Source organism: Zonotrichia albicollis, unplaced genomic scaffold (genome assembly GCF_047830755.1).
Source record: "Zonotrichia albicollis isolate bZonAlb1 unplaced genomic scaffold, bZonAlb1.hap1 Scaffold_254, whole genome shotgun sequence".
NCBI classification, from domain to species: domain Eukaryota; kingdom Metazoa; phylum Chordata; class Aves; order Passeriformes; family Passerellidae; genus Zonotrichia; species Zonotrichia albicollis.
Window position 1 is genome coordinate 1,787,879 of NW_027428428.1, and position 6,000 is coordinate 1,793,878.

A 6,000-nucleotide genomic window follows, 5' to 3' on the forward strand; every position below is an offset into this window, starting at 1 on the left:
AGGATCCAACTCCACAGTTTCTTGGACAGTTAATGGGTCCCACTGAGGTTAACGACTGAGAAAGTGTCCCCTGACCCCAGGCAAAGCAGAGAACTGGAGGCAGTGATGGCAGGTGGGGGCAAAGAGAAGCAAAGTCTAGGTGCCCTGGGGCACAACAGCAGGGTCTGTGCCACCAAGGGCTGGGAGGAGACACCTTGTCCTGAGGCACTGGGGCCTCCTGGCACAGCCCCAGCCAGGCTGGGCACTGTCAGCCCCTTGTCCTGCCCTCAGCATCCCCCCCTAGCCCACATCCCACTGGCCTCAAGGATCTGCTGGAAGGAGTCCCTGGGGAGCCTTGCTCAGGAATGGCCCTGGGGGCTCCTTAATGCTCCCTGCAGGGACTGCAGGTTTTTGAAAGGACATTGGGTTTGGCTTTTGTCTTGGAGTCTCTGAGAGCTCTGTGCAATCATGGCCTCCAATTATCTGCTGTAATTAGGCCCTGGAGAGGCTTTATCAGTAAAAACTCTAAGACGCTCATTAATACTACAGGGTACTTCATTTATTTTAAGGTACTTGGTGTTTCCCTTTTGATACACGCTGTGTGAGAGTTTTGTGCAATCATGGCCCCAGTTATCTGCTTTAATGAGTCTCTTGAGAGCTTTGTACTGACACTCAGTGGGGCTCATTAATGCCTTGAGATACTCAAGGTTTTTAAGGTGCTTTATGGATTTTAGTATACTTTTAGGTACTTTTAAGGAATTTAATTCCAAAATTGAGTGTCTGAGAGGTTTTTGTGCCATCCTGACTTCCAATTCTGTTGTCCAAGGTGTCCATGAGGATGCTGTGTTGGGTATCTTCCCCCTTTCTATTTTTCAACAAAGATGGAACTGAAAGAATTTTGTAAGACTTTCTAAAAGCATCCAAACAAACATGGGAGAATTACCAAAACAGCAACAACCACTAAGAGAATTAATAGTCCTGTTTCAGTAGACATCATCCAACTCTTTACTCCCTTGGATTGGAAGAGTTTATTGAACCAGTCGTTGTTTTCCGCTTGAAGCTTCTTGAACCGTTCCTTCAATACTTGAATGCTCTTGTGGATTGACTCACTGTGTCTGGAGAGGTTCAGGCAACACATGCGCTCAGAGTCTACACAGCCATGCCCATGTGCCCAGAGTTAAAACTCTATCGCTGTTCTGCAAGGTGGCATGTCTGATGGTCTCTATGTCTGAGACCAGGCCACTCAATGTGAGGGAGGTAGCATTGGTTTGCTTACTTAACAGGCACCCAAGATGGTCTGATTGTCCTAAAGCTTTAGCTGCAGCCACCCAAAGTATTTCAAATTGAGGGTGCTACCATCTGATACCTGGATTAAAGCTTTCAAACTATCTCTTTGATATCATTCAATACTTCACTGGCGACACCTGCTGCTTGATCATCTGGTAGGCTGTGTTGTCCTTCTCCAGCTGGGTGGTTGATTGTAAATTCTGGCCTTGCCTCATTATTAGCATAGTCATTGCTATTAGCATAATAAACACTTCCATCCCTCTTCCCACAGGGTGTATTCTGTAAATGACCACAACATAATATATTTTAAATCATAGGTGGTTGAGAAATGTGCTGTAAACATGGCCCTCATTAGGTCATTAAAACAAGGTAAGTCCTTCCTATGGTCTTTAGATGCAAAGATCCTTGATTTCCCTGCAAACCAGTGGCTGATACCTGGGATTCTGCCCCCTTTTTTCATAACATAACAGGGCAATAAGGAATTTTGAGGCTATTTGCCAGTCTCCTTCCTTAACTGGAGGCATGGTCCAGGGTGGAGAGGGAATGATTGACAGTGAGGGCAGGACCCGCAGTTGTGGGGGTGGAGTCCGGAGCTTTTGTCAGGGCAGAGGCGAAAGTTGTGGTAGCAGGAAGTGGAGGAGCCAAGATGGAGGGAGGGTGGTCAGGCTCCTGAGCCATATTTTGGCTCGTTCTGTCTTGAGTCTCCAGGGCATGATACTCCAAGACAGCATGGCCATTGCCATCATGGACCATCATTAAAGGTTTGAGAAAGGCAGGTTTGAGGGGAGGTCCTGAGTTAGGAGTTACCAACGGATTGAGTTTTCAACACACTTCTTGCTGGTCAAGTTTGGTGTGGAAGATGGGGAACACGCAGGGTGCAATGGGGTCCCTTTGGATCAAAAAGTGTACAGTTTAACTCCCACTGAGTCCTAAAATTCAGTGTTATGGATTTCATCAGCAGAGGCACCTGGAAAATTTTTAATGATCCACCTCATGATTGATTTTTATTTGTTCTTTGAAAATATTTTGTCATGATCGGTGAGAAGGAAAGCATCCATATATGCTCCTTTCTACTTTGAACATCTGGCTGCCCAGTTTTCTCTTTCTCTGCCTTATGGGGAAGAGCCATTGGAACACTCCAAATTAATTGTGGGACATGGGTACATACTGTAAAAACACAGTGACTAAATGGGCAATGAACGTCTTGCATTTCCACAAACTCCCCTGCAATCCTATGCCGGTGAAACCGTCATTGTCCCTGCTGATCCTGGCCAAGGTCCCTTGAAGCAACGATGAATCTGCTTAGCCTGGCACAATCCAAAATCCCAGGGAGCCCTGACCTATCCATCAGCTAACCCCAGCTGACATGACTGACACAGGGAGCCCTGAATGTCATGGTCCCTGTTTGGGCACCAAATGTCCCAATGAAGGTGGCTGCAATAAACCCCTCTGGTTCCCTGACTTCAGGACGAGGGTGGTGAAAATGCAAAGGAGCAGGATCAATGGAGTTGTTTAAAAGGAACTTTAATAACAGGGTGAAAAACAATAAACATGGAGAAGTCCAGCACAGTACAAGGGGCAGGATCCTAAAACCTGAGTCAAGGAGGAAGCAACAACATAGATATTTGGGGCCTGAAATCTAGAACAATAACATGTAGAAGAAATAAGTAACCAATAAACCAATAGGGGAGTAGAACTTGGACAACTTAGCATAACAACACTAAAGGGTTAGGGGGACTTCTCAAGCTCACCCCAAGTTAAAAGAATGACTCCTAGGACTTGAAACTCACGCCCAGTTCTTCCGTGGTAAAATCTGGCTGACTCTCAGTTACAGCTGGGCTAACTCCCACATTCCTGATTTGCAATGGTCCCTTGGGACCATGCAGCCCAACAGAACCACAATGATGTCCTTGGTTCCACAAGGCTCTACAGTGTCACAATGTCCCTTGGATCCATGGTGCTCTGCAGTGTCACAATGGCCCCTTCATTTCACAAGGCTCCCAAATGAAACATTGGTCTCCATAGGAAGAAAGCCATGGAGCCCCCATGTTTCAGCAGCTGATGAACAGCAACCACCAGAGGCCAAGGCAAGTCAGACCTGTCTGTCCTGGCAACTTTTGTCTGGCAGTAGTCCTTGGATACAAAGAAATTTGGAGGTGGAATCCAAGTTTTGGCCATGGATACCTGGAAAAGATGGACAGTTCTTTTCTATACAAAGGAAAGCCCACAGCCTCAGTGTTTCAGGGGCAGATGGGAGTGGCCTTCCACATTCCAAGGTCGGCCAGACCTGTCAGGTGAACCCTGGGAGTCCAAGGCAGCCACACCTATTTCATGTTCCCTTGGTTCCACAGGGTCCTGCAGTGTCACAATGGTTCTCTTGCTTCCATGCTGCCCTCTGGTGTCATAATGGCCCCTTGGTTACACAAGTCTTTAAGGATCTAAATGGTCTCCATGGTTCCAAAAGCCCAGGCTATCATAATCATCTATTGGTTCCATGAAGCTCCTCTGTGTCACCATGGCCCCTTGGTTCCATGGGCTCCAGTGGTACCACAATGATCCCCTTGGCTCCACAAGTTCCCATAGTGTCACAATGGCCCCTTCCCTCCATGAGGCCCTGCAGGGTCACAATGGCCCTTTGGTTCCGTGAGGCCCTGCAGTGTCACAATGGTCTCCATCATTCCATGGGGCTTCCAATGCCACAATTTTCTCCATGGATCCACGGTGCCCTGCAGGATCACAATGACCCTTTGGATCCATGAGGCCCTGAAATGCTACAATTGTCTCTTGGTTCCACAAAGCCCCGTGGCTTCACATTGGCCCCTTTGGACCATGCAGCCCAACAGAACCACAGTGATGTCCTTGGTTCCATGAGGCTCCACAGTGTCACAATGGTCCCTTGGATCCGTGGTACTCTGCAGTGTCACAATGTTCCCTGCATTACAGAAGATCCCAAAGTGTCACAATGGCCCCCATAGTTCCTCAAGACTCCACAGTGTCATAATGGCCCCTTGGATCCATGGTACTCACAGCGTCACAATGATTCCCTTGGTTCCACAAGTTCCTACAGTGTAACAATGCCCTTTGGCTCCACAGCCTCCCACAATGTCACAATGGCCTCCATAGGAAAGAAACAACCAAGCAACAGGGCAGATGAGAGGCAGTCACCAGAGGCCGAGTCTCGCCACACTTGACTGTATTGGCAGATTTTGTTTGGGAGAAACCCTTGCATATAGGGAATTTTAGAGGTGGAATCCTAATTTCAGGCATAGAAGCCTAGACAAGAAAGAGAGCTCTTTTCCATAGGAAGGAAAGCACAGAGCCCCAGTGCTTCACAGTCAGATGAGAAGTGGCCCTTGACATGTCAAATTCAGTGGGAGCTGTCAAACAGCCCCCAGGAGGTCAAAGCAGGCAGACCTGTTCCATGGTTCCTTGATTTCATGGGTCCCCACACTGTCACAGTATTCTCCTTGATTCCACGAAGTCTTGCAGTGCCACAATGGCTTCTTGGTTTCAGGAGCCCCAACAGAGTCACAGGTTTCCCTTGGCTCCATGCGGCCCTGCTGTGTCACAATGGCTCCTTGTTTCTATGGACCCCAGTGTTTGATTGTTGACCCTTGCATCCATACTGCCCCTGAGCTGCAGAACAGTCTCCTTGATTCCATGAGGCACCATGAGGTCACAACTGACCCTTGATTCCATGAGGTTCTGTACAGTCATTGTGGTTGCTGTCAGAGGCTGGATGAGATCGATGTCCCGAGACACCTTGGGATGCTTGGAATGCCCATGTGGGGCCAGGGCCGGGTCAGGCCTTGGTTTGTGGTGGGACAGAGCCCCGCCCCCAGCCCTGGCCTGGCAGAGCTGTCAATCACACAGTACAGGCAGTGCTAACATAGTTCTGATTGGCTGAGCTGTCAATCAATCACACACCAGCCGCTGGTGCCTACCATGGCTCTGATTGGACATGCAACTGGCAGTCCCACCCCAGGGGCGGGCCCATGAAGGCCCAGGAGGTTAAAAGCTGGGGCACGAGGGCAGTCCAGGGTCTGGATCCTGCCTTCTCCTGGGGTTCCTCTCTTCGCGATGCTGGAACCCCAGCAGTTGGTACCTATGTGTGTGTTGTTCTATGGATCTTCTGTCTTTCTGTTGTTCTCTCTTTCTCCTCCTTCTAATCCTACTTACCTGGAACATTTTTGGGCAACTTGACATATTAAGGGTTAAGGGATTTTAGGTTAAATGTGTGGGAATCCAAGGCACAGGGAATATTTCTCTGTCTGCTCTGAGGGGTCCTGACCCCCAGAGAAACACTGCCTTTCAGCTTCATCCATGGAGAGGTCTTCCAAGATTAGAATTTACCAAAATGTGAAATAGGTAATAGAGAGTACTATACTATGTTCCTTAGGTGAGAAATTTAGGTTTTGGGGTTATTAATATGGTGTAGATAGGAGGCAAGGTGGAGGAATTGGGGTGTAGTCCCTGCCTTCTTCATCTGCTCTATTTTCTGCACTGTTGGTAGCACAAGGTGATTGGTCAAGGAAAGCACAATGCAGAGGTTATGTGGACAGTCAAGGGATGAGTTATTGGTAGATAAGTAGAAATAATGCACCTTTCAAGTGTTTATTGGATGAGACAATATTAAAAGAGCTTGAAACTGTACGTTTTGGGGCCATTTTGCAATGCTTTTCCAGTGCACTGAGCCTGGTGTGGACAGCAATGCAAAACTTTAGATAAGATAAC